We start from the raw sequence: 16,401 nt of genomic DNA, 5'->3' as shown, positions 1-16,401 counted from the left end.
TGTAGACACCTGGGCTTTCAACAATTTATTACCTCCATTTGTCTTGTGGAATTCAGGAACACAAAGGGTAAAACAACCCATATCTACATGTGAATATAACTTAGAGAAGCAGAGAAGGGGGAATGAGCGTTTTTTGATTTAACCCCATATATGGTGGGTTCAATGCTGGGGAACAGATATCAGGGCCGGTATCAGAAACAGATGTGAGGAATGTGGGGTTGCCTAGCTGATGGTGCTTGAGGGATTCCTCATGGGAGTCTTGGCATAGAAAAGTTTAAAGAGTAAAGCATCATTGGTCAGATCAAAAGTGTGGGGTGAACATAATTCTGAAGGAATAATGATGGAGATATAAGAACAAGAAGCCACTTGAATTGCGTTGGAAGGTATTAGACACATCAAAGAGCTGGGAAAAAAACCTTGTTTAATGTAAGTTCTTTCTAAACTCTAAGGCAAAAAGTAATAACAATTTACATGGTAATTATAAGCCACAAAACAACAATTCACAAGACAAGTAAAGAACTAAAGTAGAAACCAGAGTAAGAAAAATAGAGGTTAAAGGAGAGATGGAGAGAGATGGTTGGGGTCAGAAAACAGACTATCCTTGAAGTCTCCCTCAGACTCTGCTCCTTCTTAGTGCTCAGTAAACACTTTGAGCCCATGAGCCTGGGGAGGGGCAAAGTGAGAGGTGGTTGGGAGGGACCACAATGCAAGGATACCCTTGTGGAGGCACTGACATTGAAAATCAGTGACATTTTGCCAAGGTGTTTACCATAATATATTAAGGATTATTCTGGAAAGTTAAGGATTTTTCTGGAATGTACATTTTCATTTTATGGAAACTCCAACTAGCTTGGAGAACGATTTAGACATTTCAGCTTTAGAAATAAACAGAGGGGTCGGCTCGGTGGCACAGCAGTTAATTGCGCACACTCTGCTGTGGTAGCCCCGGGTTCACAGGTTCAGATCCCAGGCGCGCACCAATGCACCGCTTGTCAAGCCATGGTGTGGCGGAATCCCATATACAGTAGAAGAAGATAGGCACAGATGTTAGCCCAGGGCCAATATTGCTCAGCAAAAAGAGGACTGGCATCAGAAGTTAGCTCAAGGCTGACCTTCCTCCCCCCCCAAAAAAAAGGAAAGAAAGAAATAATGAGAATCTTTTCTGTCAGTTTTAAGAATGAAAACCAGTTAGCATCTGGAAAACAGTTGCAATTTGACATGAGAATGTGAAGAAAGAATTAGATGTCACACGTTGTTTTTGCTTTTCTCTGGGGCAGTAGGGCTTGCAGGGGGAATGAAGTTCCATCTTTGCTCTATTGAGTTTGAGAAGGTGTAAAATTCATTTGTGCTGGGCAACACTGTTGACCTGTGGAGAAAGACAAATGGTTCAAGCAGCTGATCTAAAGGAATAACTGAGCTCATAAAAGTTCTTAGCTTATAAAGGGTGCTTCTTCTTTATTGAACTTTACTGGACATCCATTGACCTATATGTGCAAGATATTTGTGGTAGGTATTGAAGAAAATACAAAGAATTATAAGGTTCCAAGCTCCTCCACATACATGCAACTGTTTGCAAGATGTAATTAGGTTCTGCCAAGGTATTTAGTGTATGTTGTATTACAGAAACTAAAAAAATTGGGAATGTATTGAGAAAATGTAATTAAGGACAGCTCCTTAGGAGAGGTAGACTAGATCAAGTCCTCAAATGGATCACTTTTGGGCAGGTGGAGGGAAGAAAGAATGAGGATTTCAAATGGAAGAAGAGAGGAAAGGTACAGACGTAGAAAGGAACATGACATTTGGGGATATGGGTGGGGAGGCCATGACAGGCACAGTCTTCCTGTGACTGAGAGGCAGTTCAGCTTCCTCCTCCAGGAGCCCAGAACTGCTTCCCACCTCCAGGCCTCCTCCACCTGCAGACCCCCTGCCTGAGCCAAGGCCTATTTATCTGGATCGCTGCCCAGTCTCCCAACAGGACCCTCTACTTCCAGTCTCAATTTCTTCTAATCTTTCCTCCCCAATGCCTCCAGAGTTACCTTCTAGAATCTAAATTTGCTTAAATCTGATATCTGCTTAGACTGCTACAATGACTGCTCAGAGCATCCGAGAGAACATTCAGACTCCTGAGCTGGACACGCAGGCTTTCTCTTGCTGTCCTCATCTTTAGCCTCATCACCCACTGTTTCCTACATGTTGGCTTTTTTCCAGCCTTAGAAATACCCCCATACTCTGAAATCCTTAGCATCCTTTATATCTGTCTTTTTATATGTGTTTCTTCTGTCTTCCTACCCTCTTTTTTGATCAACTTAATTCCTATTTCTCAATCTAAACTCATGTCAAATGTTCCTTCCTCTTGGACACTTTTCCTGAGAGGTCTCCATTTAGAGACCCCTTTTGATGTCACCACTCGGGGACCTTGTACTTATCTACTTTTTCTTAACTGTTGTTTTTTTCATGTCTCATTGACAGTGAGCTCCTTAAAGCTGAGACTATCCTTCTTCTTCATAAATAAATGGCAAGCAATAGGATATATTGGAGCATATGAGGAAGCCACTTGGTGTAAAACTAATTAGGCTTGACCTTGTTTTTTTTTTTCCCCCCAAAAGGGGCCTGTAGCCTCTGTTCATCCATTGTATATCAGCTTTAAGCAATTAACATGTCCCAAAGACAAAAACAATGACCTTAAGATATAAATGCAACTTCTCCCACATTGGCATTTCCTTAAGGATAAGCATTTCTCCCTAGGCTAGGATTTGATTGCTGTGCTCATCCTGTGACCACCCAACTCGAGACAACAGCCACACCCATGGAGACAGCAGACCTGATACCTACTGTGTCCATCAATCAACGTGCTGAAAGGTCAATGTCACGGCTATTATAAAAGGAACATTGCGATCACATGTGAAACATGCTCTTTGATGGTATATAACCACTCTGTACACCCCACTTCTTTGGAGTACTCCATTTCTTAGTGAAAGGACTCTCCCGGGCTATATGGCCCTCAAATGTTGGCTCATCACCCCAATTTTGATTTATAGATTGGTCATGGATTATTTGTGTCAACATTCTATTTGTCCCTCCAGTATCTAAATACAGTACCTGACACCTTTGGGGCATTCAGAAAATGTTTGATGATTGAATATGTATGTGAGAGACCACACTGACTGGAGAAGAAGAGGCTTTTCGGGGCGTGCTAGAAAATTCGCTCACATTCCTACCACAGTGATTGAGGCTGTGTGCTTTGGACCAGTTTGTCTGGGCACCAATCCCAGTTATTCCACTTTTAACTGGGGAACCTGTGCAAAGTATTTACTCTCTGAGATTTAGTTTTCTCATCTATAAAATGAGGCTACTGAGAACTCCTGTCTCATAGGGTTTTAGTGAGACTTAAATGCATTAACTTATGTAAAGTGCTTAGAAGAGCTGCTGGCACATAGTAGGCACTAAAATGTTAGCTGTTATGTTATCATTATTGCTCTTATTTCTGAGCAATACTCTGGTTTTGAAAAGATGCTTTCATAATATAGTTGATCCTCATTATTTGTGGATTCCGTGTTTGCACACTTGCCCACTAGCTAAAATGTACTGGCAGCCTCCGAATAAACACTCACAGGGCTTTCATGTCCATTTGCAGATATGCACAAAGTGGTGAAAAACTTGAGTCACTCGACATGCACGTTCCCAGCTGAGGGTGAACAAGGTGACGCTCTGCCCTCTTGTTTCAGCCCATACTGTAAACAAGTGTCCTTCTTGCAGTCTATTTAGTGCCTCATTTCTCATCTTTTTGTGCCTTGTGTTGGTGACTTTGCTGTTCAATATGTCCCCCATGTGTAGCGCTGCAATGCTGCCTGGTGTTCCTCAGGGCAAGAGATTGTGACATGCCTTTACAGAGAAAGTATGTGTGTTCGACAAGCTTCTTTCAGACACGAGGTACAGTGCTGTTGGTGTGAGTTCAATGTTAATATATCAACAATATATTTTAAATAAGGTGACTTTAAAGAGAAACACACAGAGAATAAGGCTATGTATTGATCAGTTGAAGAAAATGTAACTAAGGCTTGCAGCAACCTAACCCTGCATTTCTCGTAGGAGCAGTGGGTCATATTCACTGACTCAGTGTTCACAGTGAATTTATAGAATGTCACACTGTGCATAACAAGCATCATTGTGCATATCTTATGTAATCCTCACATACTCCTTTATAGTAGGCAGGGTAGGGAATAGGTTGTCCACATTCTACAGGCTATTCCAGATCTTATGAGCCAAGTAGAGAATTTAAAATGTCTTGTGCTCAGCATAAGAGCCATGAGATTTTGAGCAAGGAAGATCTATGATGAACTGATCTTTAAGAAAGAATTACCTAGCAAGAGAATGTAGTATCAAGAGGAAGAGGGAGAACTGAGCCAGAAAGGAAGACCAGCTGTTAAACTCTCCAAGTATTGCCAATGCTAGATGAGGAGATTCGGAGGTAAGGTGCTGATGTGATAAAAGAAAAGTAGCAGACAAATGATGAAATAATGGATTTGGTAACCATACATAGGGTGTAAGTTAGGCTGTGGTTCTCAAAGTGGGGTCCCTGGACCAGCAGCATCAGCATCACCTGGGAACCGGGTAGAAATGCAAATTCTCAGGTGCTGCTGCACACCTGCTGAACTGGAAACTCTGGGGTGGGGCCTGGCAATCTGGGTTTCAACAAGGCCTCCAGGTGCTTCTGCTGCCCATCAAGTTTAAGAGCCAATGAATTAGAAAAATGATCCAAACACGTCACCATGCCCAGGTAAGCGACAAGGCAGAGAGGTGGTATTTGTTTGGAAGATGCGATGCATTTTAAACTTTAAGAAAAAGTAGTTCAGCGTCTGTTTCATCATAAGGATTCCAGCATTTAAGATCTTTTAGCTCTCTGCATTTAAGATCTTTTTTCCACAATATGTTCTCCTTTAGAGAGCCCCTGGTAAGTTATTTACCATTTACCACATGTTCTGAGAATCCTTTCTTTCTTGAAATACCCTTTCAGACGTGAAAATGTACTTTATTTTTGTACACAATCTCCTCTATTTAAAATTCGGATTTCTCTTCTTATAGGATCATGTACGGCACATGCAGCCTTACTGTAAATTTGGAATGTCATTGGTTTGTTCCAAAACCTTAGAATGTTTTAGAATTTAGAACAAGATGAAGAGAGAATTTATATGTTTCTCTGTAGGACTCATATTTTTCAGATGTCTAGAGGTATCCCAACTTGCCAGTAATGTGGCCTTAGATTTAGCAGAACTTGAAAATCCTAATATAGTAGGAAGTGAATTACTTCTTTTTATTTTAAAGATTTTATTTATTTATTTTTTCCCCTCAGAGCCCCAGTAGATATTTGTATGCCATAGCTGCACATCCTTCTATTTGCTGTATGTGGGACGCGGCCTCAGCATGGCCGGAGAAGCGGTGCGTCAGTGCGCGCCCGGGATCCGAACCCCGGCCACCAGCAGCAGAGCGGGTGCACTTAACTGCTAAGCCACGGGGCGGGCCCAAAAGTGAATTACTTCTCTCGTATTAACATTTACAAAATAAATGATCACAATGTTAACTTACCAATAAGCACTTTCCATACACCAGTCTCTGAAAGTATCTTGCTTACATAATAAACATGATAAAGTTTCAAAGATGAGCCAAATAACTTTTCAGCAAAAGCTTGACTTGAGTCTATCTTGGCTTCCTTTTTGACAGTTTTAGCCTTAATGTTACAGTATTGTTTTCTTTTTCTAGGAATCAGATAACCTTGTATATCGTGAATATTTTAATTTTTAATGGCCACTTGTATTTTGTGATACGCACGTGTTTAAACAATCTATAAGAACCCACCATTACCACCCATATATAAGATTATACAGGAATGGAAGAATTTTGGCTGACACTGTATATAATTGTTCAGCCAAGGCAGATGGCAGACTCTACCACTTACAATGATTTAGGGGTTTGAAGCAGTATTTTTAAATACAAATAATCTCAAAATTGGTAATATATAAAATATAATACTGTGTTAACTAACCAAAAGAGTTAAATTTGTTACCTTTCCTCCATTTATAAGGATGCACCCATTATATAGATTCTGTACAAAATTGCAAAGATCACTTTTTTCCTTTTCAAAGTTTATTTATTTTAATTTTTGATAGTGAGAAGCTTAGTGTTGGGTAAACTGCTGCACAATTACTGGAAATGCTGAGAGTCTTTTTGAAAAGTGTAAAAGTCTAAAGACAATGAAAAGTACATTTCTCCAATGTCAAGTCCTTTGAGCCTCTGTCTAGTAGTACACTGAAGAGATGGAAGATTAAGTACCAGCACAGGACACAAGAGAACAGGCTCCCAACTTGAGTCCTTCCCACTGACCACAGTGTGCCTGGCAGACGCTTGGAGATTAAATCTGGGCTTTGTCTATGGGTGGGCCCTGAGAGGAGGATTTTGCTTAAATGACCAGAGAATAGACAACATTTTTTCTTGATAATAAGTAATACTTACCATATAAATTTCTTTATAAATCTCTGAATAAAATAAAAAAATATAACCCGTACAGAAATCAACTCTTACTGACAAGCCCCACAGCCTTCTCTAGAAAGCTCAACAGAAAATGTCACAGCTGACTGTGAATTGGTCTTCTCTGAAAGCCAGCCAGCCCTTCACTGATAGCTTTGGATGAGGAAGGCCAGATACAATTCTTTGAAGATGTTTAGCTGAATTCAGAACCAAAAATCCTACCTCCAGTTGGCTCCTCTGTGAGAATGGATGGCCGGCCTTATTTCACAGGCTGGGCAGATGAGGTTTCAGATGAGCTTAAATGCTCTGTTCCCCAGGGATGGAAAAGCTGGATTGTGACATTGATTCAGAGCTGACATTTTGCAGATAAAGATAGGGTCATAGAGGGAAACAAAGATTTCAGCAAATTGGTTTTTTGTTCTCTACAGTGGGAGTAATTTAACAAGCAGATAGTCTCTCACTCCAACTTCTCTTCCCTCTTCTCGATCTGTAATATCGCTGTAAAAATTCTCTCTATAAAAATTTCAGTCTTTTTTCTTTGCAGTCTGTTTATTATCATCTTTACGAATTCTTTGACTTCACCACCTTCTTGGCACCACAACGCTAGCCATTGAGATATTAGTATAGATTCGGTTTTGCAATTTCATCCTCTTATCTCTATTTCCTCTGCCATTTCTTGGCTTTAGTTCTTATTGTATTTTATGCTTGAAAACATTTGAAGCTTACAAAGTATATCAGTTCCTTATTTTCTCCACTTTTTATTATCTAAGTGCCCTCAACTATCACTTTTTTAAAAAAAGAAGTGAAATACATAACAGAACAATACACTGTAATAAACTGACCACTTGTAAAATTAAGTTCAACCTGAAATCCCTCCCCACTTAACAGAGACCATATTTTATAATTCACCATGCTTTAGTTTGGGCAGGGTCAGTTTATCAATGATTTTTGGATGTTTTAAACCACATGAGAGAAATACAGTGTAAGGTAAAATTGTTAATCTTGCAGAAGTTGTAGAATTTCCTGATAGTTAGGGAAATCAATGGCGGAGAACATGAATCATAGGAAAAGTAGTTAATTAATTAGCACCTGACAGAGTTTGTTAATTTGGTAAGGATGATGATAAGACATATATGTTGAAAAGATAACTTTGCATATCAGAGTATTGTGAGAGGCTACTGGGAAAATTCGTAATGTTCTCAAATACTACAAAAAATGACCATTTTTTGATTAAAGATGTCATACATGATGGTATCATATACTTCTGTCAGAAAATTTGTAATGAAGAAAATGAACACTTGAGTCATTTTAATTCTAACAATTTTTTCATGCCTATTATTAGGTTAAAAAAATTTTAAGTAGTAAAGTGGTAAGTAACGTACTTGCTTAATTTTTAATTTGTTTTAGGAAAACAACTTTTTCACATTTTTAAAAAATATTTATTTGTATTTATTTTATGCTGAATTTATTCCTGGGCACAAAGCCTTTTTTTTAAATTAAATAACACCAATTCTTTTCAAACTCTTTCAAAAAGTTGAAGAGGAGAGACTATTTCTAAAGTCCTCCTGTGGGGTTAGCACTATGCTGATATCAGAGCCAAAGACACTAAGAGAAAATAAAATGACAGGTGTTTGAAACTACAGAAATAGAAAACTATAATAGAATACAATAGAAAAGAAAAGTACGATTTCTATTGTAGAAAAGTACAATATCTTTGATGAATATTGATACAAAAATCCTCAATAAAATAGTAACAAACCAAATTCAGCAGCATATTAAAAGGATTATACATCATTTTTAGGTGGGATTTATTCCTGGAATGCAAGGATGTTTCAATATATGAAAATAAATCAATGTAATAAACTACATTAACAAAATGAAGGAAAAAATAAAAAGATCATCTTAATGGATGCAGAAAAAGCATTTGACAAAACTGAACATGCTTTCATGTTAAAAACCCTCAGATATAAGGAAGCTACTTCAACATAATAAAAGCCAGATATAGAAATTCACACAGAACACCATATTCATGGGTGAAAGACTGAAAACTTTTCCTCGAAGATCAGGAACACGGCAAGAAGGCCCACATTCACCACTTCTATTCAACATGGTATTAGAAGTTCTAGACAAGGCAATTAGGTAAGAAAAAGAAAGAAATAGCAACCAAATTGGAAAGGAAGAAGTAATATTATATTTGTTTACAAATATTATCTTATATGTTGAAACCCCTAAAAATTCCAGAAAAAAATTTTTAGAACTAATAAATTCTGCAGAGTAGTGGGACACAAAATCAACATGCAAAAATTAGTTGTTCTTCTATACATTAATAATAAGTAATCTGAAAAAGAAATCTACAAACATTACATTTTTATTTACAGTATCATCAAAAAGAGTAAAATACTTAAGAGTCAACTTATTCAAAGAGGTAAAAGTTCCAATGATGTTTTTTGCAAAAATATAAAAATATGTCCTAAAATGCATATGGACCCTCAAGGGACCCTGAATAGCCAAAACAATCTAGAAGAAGAAGAACAAAGTTAGAGAACTCATACTTCCTGATTTCAAAACTTACTACAAAGTAATCAAAACAGTGTGGTACTGGCATAAATACACACAATATACTAATGAAATAGTATAGAGAGCCCAGAAATAAACCTTTGCTTATACAGTCAAATGATTTTTGACAAGGGTGCAAAGACCATTCATTGGAGAAAGGATAAGTTTTTCAACAAATGGTGCTGGGAAAACTGGATACCCACATGCAAAAGAATGAGGTTGGATGCTTACCTTACACCATATACAAAAATTAAGTCAAAATAGATCAAAGATGTAAATGTTAGAGTTGAAGCTATAAAATCCTTAGAAGAAAACACAGGGTAAAAGCTGTGTGTCATTGAGTCCAAATGCCATTGCCAACAATGATTTCTTTAATATGACACCAAAGACATAAGCAACAAAAAAATAACAAATTGGACTTCATCAAAATGCAAAAGTTTTCTGTATCACAAGATACTATCAACAGAGTAAAAAGGCCACCCACAGAATGGTTGAGAATATTTGCAAATCACATATCTGATAAGGGATTAATATCTAGAATATACAAAGAACTCTCACAACTCAACAATTAAAAAAAAACCCAATTTAAACATGCACTAAGGACTTGAATAGACATTTCTCCAAACAAGATAAAAAATGGCCAGTACACACATGAAAAGATGCTCAACATCACTAAGTATCAGGAAAATGCAAAATAAAACCACAATGAGATACATCTTCATACCCATTAGGATAGTTACTATCACAAAATCAGAAAATAACATGTTGGCAAGAATGTTGAGAAATTGGAACCCTTGTGCTCTGATGGTGAGAATATAAAACTGTGGAAAACAGTATGGTAGTTCCTTCAAAAATTAAAAATAGAATTACCATATCATCTAGCAATTCCACTTATGGGTTCTGAAATAATAGAAAATATATTTATTGGTCTCTGTCTCTAGTTCCTGGCACAGAGCTCCTAAAACCCTTGTAATTTCCTAAATGATAAGAACACTAGGAGCATCTCTTGTTCTAATATTTGTCTTTGACTCCATCCCTGACACAGAGCTCCTAAAACCCTTGTAATTTCCTAAGTGATAAGAACACTAGGAGAATCTTTTGTTCTATTGAGGCAACTCTGGGTGGGCTCCTGGATGGCTCCTGGATGGGGGCTGGTCACCAGACAGACCAAGCCCTGATTAGAAGCTTGGAATATTTAGCCCTACTCCTTATCCTCCAGACAGGGGAGAGGGGCTGGAAACTGAGTTAATAATTGATCATGCCTACATGAGGGAGCCTCAGTAAAAATCCCAATAGAAGGAGGTTCAGAGAGCTTCCAGGTTGCCAATGACAAGGAGTGACTGGAGAGTGGTGCATCTGGAGATGGCATAAAAGCTCTGTGCCCTTTCTCACATACCTTTTCCTATGCGCCACTTCCATCAGGCTGTTCTTGAGTTATATCCTTGTATAATAAACTGGTGATCTAGTAAATGTTTCTGTGAGATTTGTGAGCCACTCTAGCAAATTAATCAAACCCAAGGAGGAGGTTGTGGGAACCTCTGGTTTACAGCCAGTCAGTCAGAAGTACAGGAAACAGCCTGGACTTCTAACTAGCATATGAAGTTGAAGTGAGGTTGGGTGGGTGTGCAGTCTTATAGGACTGAGCCCTCAACCTGTGGAATCGGATGTATCTCTGTGTTGACAGCATCAAATTGAGTTGAATTATCTGACGACCAGCTGACATTCCAAGAATTGCTTGTTGGAGGTCTGGGGAACCCTCCCATATGGGAGAAAATGAATCTCAGAACACCATTTATGGGTATACACCCAAAAGAACTGAATGCAGAGGTAAAAAGACATATACATACACCCCTGTCATTAACACTGTTATTCAAAATAGCCAGAAGCTGGAAGCAAGCCAAGTGTCCATCAACGGATGAATTGACAAAAAAAAAATGTGCTGGATACACACAGTGGAATACCATTCACCCTTAAAAAGGAAGGAATTCTGACACATGCTATGGCATGGATGAACCTTAAAGACTTTATGCTAAGTGAAATAAAGCCAGCCACAAAAGTAAAATAGTGTATGATTCTACTCATATAAGGTACTTAGAGTAGTCAAATTCATAGGAATAGAAAGGAGAATGGTGGTTCCCAGGGGCAAGAGGGAGAGACAACAGGGAGTTGTTGCTTAATGTGCACAGAGTTTCACTGCAAGGTAAAAATAGTTCTGTGGATGGTTGGAGGTTATAGCTACACAATAATGTGAATGTACTGAATGTCACTGAACTGTACACTTAAAAATGGTTAAAATGGTCAATTTTATGTTATGCATATTTTATGACCATTTAAAAAAATTAATTATTTCCAACAAATAAACAAACACTAGCTACATGCAATAGCATGGATAACTATCACAATCATAATGCAGCATAAAAGAAATTATATTCAAAAGGCAATATATTTTATAATTCAATTTATATAAAATCCAAAAAAGACGAGGTCTGGCTTCCAGTAATGGTGGAGTAGCTTGTTGAACTAACACTCTCACAGATAACAATGATAAAAATCTGCATAAAATATTATATATATTTATAGAGAATCATTTATCTATATGTAATACACATATAATAAATGTGTATGTGTGTGTATGTATAAACCTCTTCCAAAGCAAGCAGAACTGAGACAGAGTCTTCCCTTAAGTGATGGGAATTGCACCAGGAGATATTTGCAAGCTTGAGTCTTTTGCCTCAAAGCATTCCAAAATCTGTACATGGCCCAGACAGGGGAAAAACTACAGTCTTACTTGTAATGCTACAGGATATATTTTGGGGCTGGCAGAGTAGCTGGAAAGTTAGGGGAGAAATTCTGGAAGGGAGGGACACACAAAGAGGAAAATCTCAAAATATGTATGAATGTCTCCCCCACACACACACCAAATTGGCAGATCTTTGAACAACACGCATGCAGGGTAGGCCCCAGAGGGCCTTGTGTAAACAACAGTTGGAAGATGAAAGAACTGAATGAGGATTTCAGCTATGCTCACTGTAAAGGAGACAGGATTGGAGTTTCAGTCCAGCCAAGTTAACTCTCTGCTAGAAAAACAACAACACTCTTCAAAGGAATACAATAGAATCCAGAGTCTCTATAACTATCATTCATGGTTTCCAGTACACAATTTTGAAAAATCATGAGATTTGAAGAAATAGGAAAATGTAATCCATATGTGAGCAAAAGCAGGCAGTAGAAGCTATCCTCAAGGTGTTGCAATTAGCAAACAAGGATAAGAAAGTAGCTATTATAAAGATGATCATGGTGGTAAAGAAAAATATTCTCATAATGAATGAACAGATGTTGAAACTCAGCAGAGAAATGGAAATTACAAAAAAGAACCAAATAAGAAGATGAAATAAAAAAATACTTTTGAGTTTACCGGTAGATGAGAAACAGTAGAAGAAACATGAAGATAGAGCAATAGAAATTATCTAGCCTGAAGAAAAGAATGTAAAAATTTTGAAGAAAAATGAAGAGAGCCTTACAACCTGTGAGATGATTGAGTCTCCAGCAGAGGGGAGAGACAGAAAAATTAAATGAGGCAGAAAGGCAAATCAATAAGTAATAGCATAACTTTCAAAATTTGGTGGAAAATCTAAAATTTTAGATCCAAGAAAGTCAGGAAACCCACAAAATAAAACACAAATTAAAACCATACCTAGGCACGTGATAGTCAAGCTGCTAAAATCCAAAGATAAAGGAAAATCTTGAAAGCAGTCAAGGAACTACATATATACATGGGAAGACATTACATACAGGGAGAAATAATGTGAATGATGGATGATACATTATCAAAAACAAAAGAGACAAATCAATAACAAAATGACATTCTTCAAGTGCAAAATGAAAACCCAAAAGTCAACACAGGAACCACTCAGGATTCTATATTTAGCAGAACTCACTTTCATAAAGGAAGCAGAAGCCACAATAAGAGACCGCACACCTATTAGATAGCTAAAATAAAAAATAAAATTGCAAATATCAAGTGCTGGTGTGGACTAGGAGCAACTAGAACTAGGAATGCAACATGATAGTTGCATTTGGAAAACAGTTTAGCAGGTTCTTATAAAGTTAAACATACATTTATTATATAACTCAGATATCCCCCTCCTAGGTATTTACTGAAACAAATTAAAAACTAATGTTTAAACAAAAACCTTTGTGTGAATCTTTATAGCCATTTTATTCATAATTGCCAAAAGCTGGAAATAAACTAAGTGTCCTTCATCAGGTGAGTCGAGAAAGAAGCTGTGGTGCATCGGTACATTAGAATAGTACTTGGCAATAAAAAGGATAAACTCTTGATTCACCCAACAACATGGATGAATCTTGGAGGCATTTCTCTAAGTCTAGGCAGTGATACGTTAAAGATGCATATTGTAATCTGGACCAACCACTAAAAAATGCAAAGGTGTGTCACTTAAATGCTAATAAAGGAATTAAGAAGCAAAAAAAAAGGGTTTGTACAAGAATGTTCACAGGAGATGACATGCAAGACGAGCACACTGCGGGGCAACCACAGAGCAGAACGCCCTCAGCCATGCCAAGGAGCAAACGCTGACACACACATGCTGGGTGAGTCTCATCAACCTCGTGTTGAGGGAGGCAAGGTGGACAGAAAACAAAACACTTGGGATGATTTCAGCCAAGATGAACCTATGATGAAAAAACCAGAGCAGTGGTTGCCTCGGGGGAAAGAAAAAATTGCCTGGGAAGGAACAGGAAGGAGTTTTCTGGGGGTGATGGAACTATTCTATTCTTAAAGGGGTGAAGGTTATATGGGCATGTTTATTTGCCAAAACTGTACAGTTGAGAGTTGTGTCTTTCAGTGTGCGTACATCTTACACCCCCCACACACAAAGGAATAAAGAATAATAAAGTGAGGTGGGAATGGGATGGAATGTGGATGAAACAAAATTGGCAGACAGTTAGTAGTTGTTGAAGCTGGGTGACTGGCCTACTATGCTATTTTTTTTATTTTGTATATTGTTTAAATTGTTCTGTAATAAAAAACTCGTATAAGAAGACAAACTCGATATACAGTGTTTGCTGGTAAGATATCGCTTACATTTTGGGAGGAAGGAGGGAGAAACGGATGGTTGGCGCCAGAGTGAAGCTGGTGCTAGTTCTTGGTCACACAAGTGTGTTCACTTTGTAATAATTCTTTGAGGTTTACATGGATGATTTCTGCATATATTTCTGTACTCATGTTATACATCAATAAACATTTTAAATCCTTCATATTTGCACAAAGATCCTAACTCAATATCTCAGAATAACAGCAGTGTTTTGTTTTAAAGTGGAACACGTTCACTCATGACATCATCAGATGGATTTTAATACTTCTAAGTATCTATTAATGCCCTCATCCTTGCGTGGCCCCCTGGGTCTTTCCATTTTTGCCTCAATTTGGCAAGTGGCATGGCTTTGAGTTTTTATGATGGGTGTGGGCCCTTCAGGTGGGCGAGGTCCAAGGGAAGGATCTCTGCAGCGACCTTGACCACGGGAACCAGAGGGAGGATCATGTCAACCTGGAGGGATGGAGGGGATGGTAGGACAGGTGGCCTTGTAAAGGCAAATTCCAGAATCCCAGGCACTCATTATTTCCATTTTAGATATAGAATTTACCCTTCAAATACTGACCAGGAAGTTTCCACGAGGGCTGCAAGCATCCTCAGCAATAGCCAGGCTGCTGAGCCCCACCCCTACCTGAGTGCTGGCCTCAAGGGATGTAGCCCAACCACACTGCGCATACTCTGGGGGGTGGGCAGGGCATAGAGAGTGGTCATGGTATAGAGAAGAGGCGGAATAGAGAGTGGGGTGGAGAAGCAGAGGGATGGGGACCAGGGGCGGGGGGACAAGGTGGGAGTTGGGGCCCCTAGCTGTGTATGCTGGGAGCTTTTGTCTCTTAAACGCTCCCAGCTGGGAGCTTGCAGGACCGCAGGACTACAAATCCCAGGAGGCTGTGAGCATGGGGCGGTGCCTAACCCTGGGGGGAGGAGCAGGGCTGTGTGCGCTTGGCCGAGGGACACACCGCCCTTGACTCAGGACTCTGGTCCTGCACCCGCTGCACGTGGACTGAATCCCAGAGGGATGCGACGGGACGAGCGGGACCAGGGAGTTAGGAGGATGTGGCGGCTGCATGGGCAGCCAAGGGCCTGCAGCGTGCAACTGGTTTTGTCCAAAATAGAAGTCGGACTCGTGCCTCTTCCACACCGCCTTCCTCCGTTGTTTGATTCCTCCTCCCACCTGCGTGCCTGTGGGTCTTTCCACAGCCCCCTACCAAGTCCAGGGCCAGGTGCTTCTCTAAAATGCTTATGGGAACTGGTTTGACATCCCAGAAACTTTCCACTTTGCCTGCTGCCCTCTGCCTTCTCTAGCCAAAGTGCCATCCTTTCATCAGCTTTTGAGAGAGATTCCCCCTTTTGGCTGGTCTTGCAAGTACAACTTAAGAGCTTTGCTGGGTGGTAACATTGGCTGTTGCTTGCCTTTTTCACAGGTGTGGAAGTTAAGGCATCTGTGAGGTTAATCACTGGTTTCCCCAGGATCCGCGAAGAGCAGAGGAGAACAACCCAATTCCCAGGCAAGTATCTAGTAGGCCATTTTCACCAACGCATTCCAGGGCAGTGGCCTCCAAAGCAGCAACATTAAGACGAGAATAGCTTAATCATTTTGCCCTTTAGATTGATCACCTAATCTCAGCTCAGGCCTGAGTGGCCAGTCTCTCAGGGACACGAGTGGCGACTCTGATCACTTAGGAAGAGACCAGTCATCCAGCTTTGGGAGAGGGATGTTCAAGGTAGACAGCACTTGGGCAGCATTTGAAACCCGTCAGATTTAACATCTCTGCTTTGGATTCTGGCAAGGTTCCCGCATAAACATGCCTAGGGATAGTCAGAGGTACCATATTCTTTAAAAATTGATTAGAGCTGTGAAAGGAACAGAGCATAAAATATCTTGCTTATTTGCAAAAGATAAAATGAAAGCAAGACCTTCCTGTTAATTTTTTTCTGCTCATTCTCTTAGCTGTACTGTACGTTTGAATGCAGAAACAAAAAACTTGAATTGCCAAATTCTCTTTTCCTGAGATTGGCAAATTAACTTAAATGTCTTATTGAAACCTGTGGAGGAATGGTTAGCAGCTTTCATGATTTATGTCGTCCCTAAAAATCTGGGCGTTGATCTACATGAAAAAAAGTCCCTCTTTATATTACACATCCCAATAGATTACATTTCCGATTCCTGAATGTGGGATATTATCAAAACAACTGAAAAACCTGGTCATGG

General features: G+C 39.2%; 1 long non-coding RNA gene across 1 annotated transcript in view; it reads right to left on the bottom strand.

Annotated features, from left to right (window-relative positions):
- The window catches only part of LOC131395256 (uncharacterized), a 29,137-nt gene that overhangs the window by 638 nt on the left and 12,098 nt on the right, over positions 1-16,401 (bottom strand). The window lies entirely within an intron of this gene.

Source organism: Diceros bicornis, chromosome 31, assembly GCF_020826845.1.
Source record: "Diceros bicornis minor isolate mBicDic1 chromosome 31, mDicBic1.mat.cur, whole genome shotgun sequence".
Classification (NCBI taxonomy): Eukaryota; Metazoa; Chordata; class Mammalia; order Perissodactyla; family Rhinocerotidae; genus Diceros; species Diceros bicornis.
The sequence above is the reverse complement of the archived record's forward strand: the minus strand, read 5'-3'. Positions and strand labels throughout refer to the sequence as shown.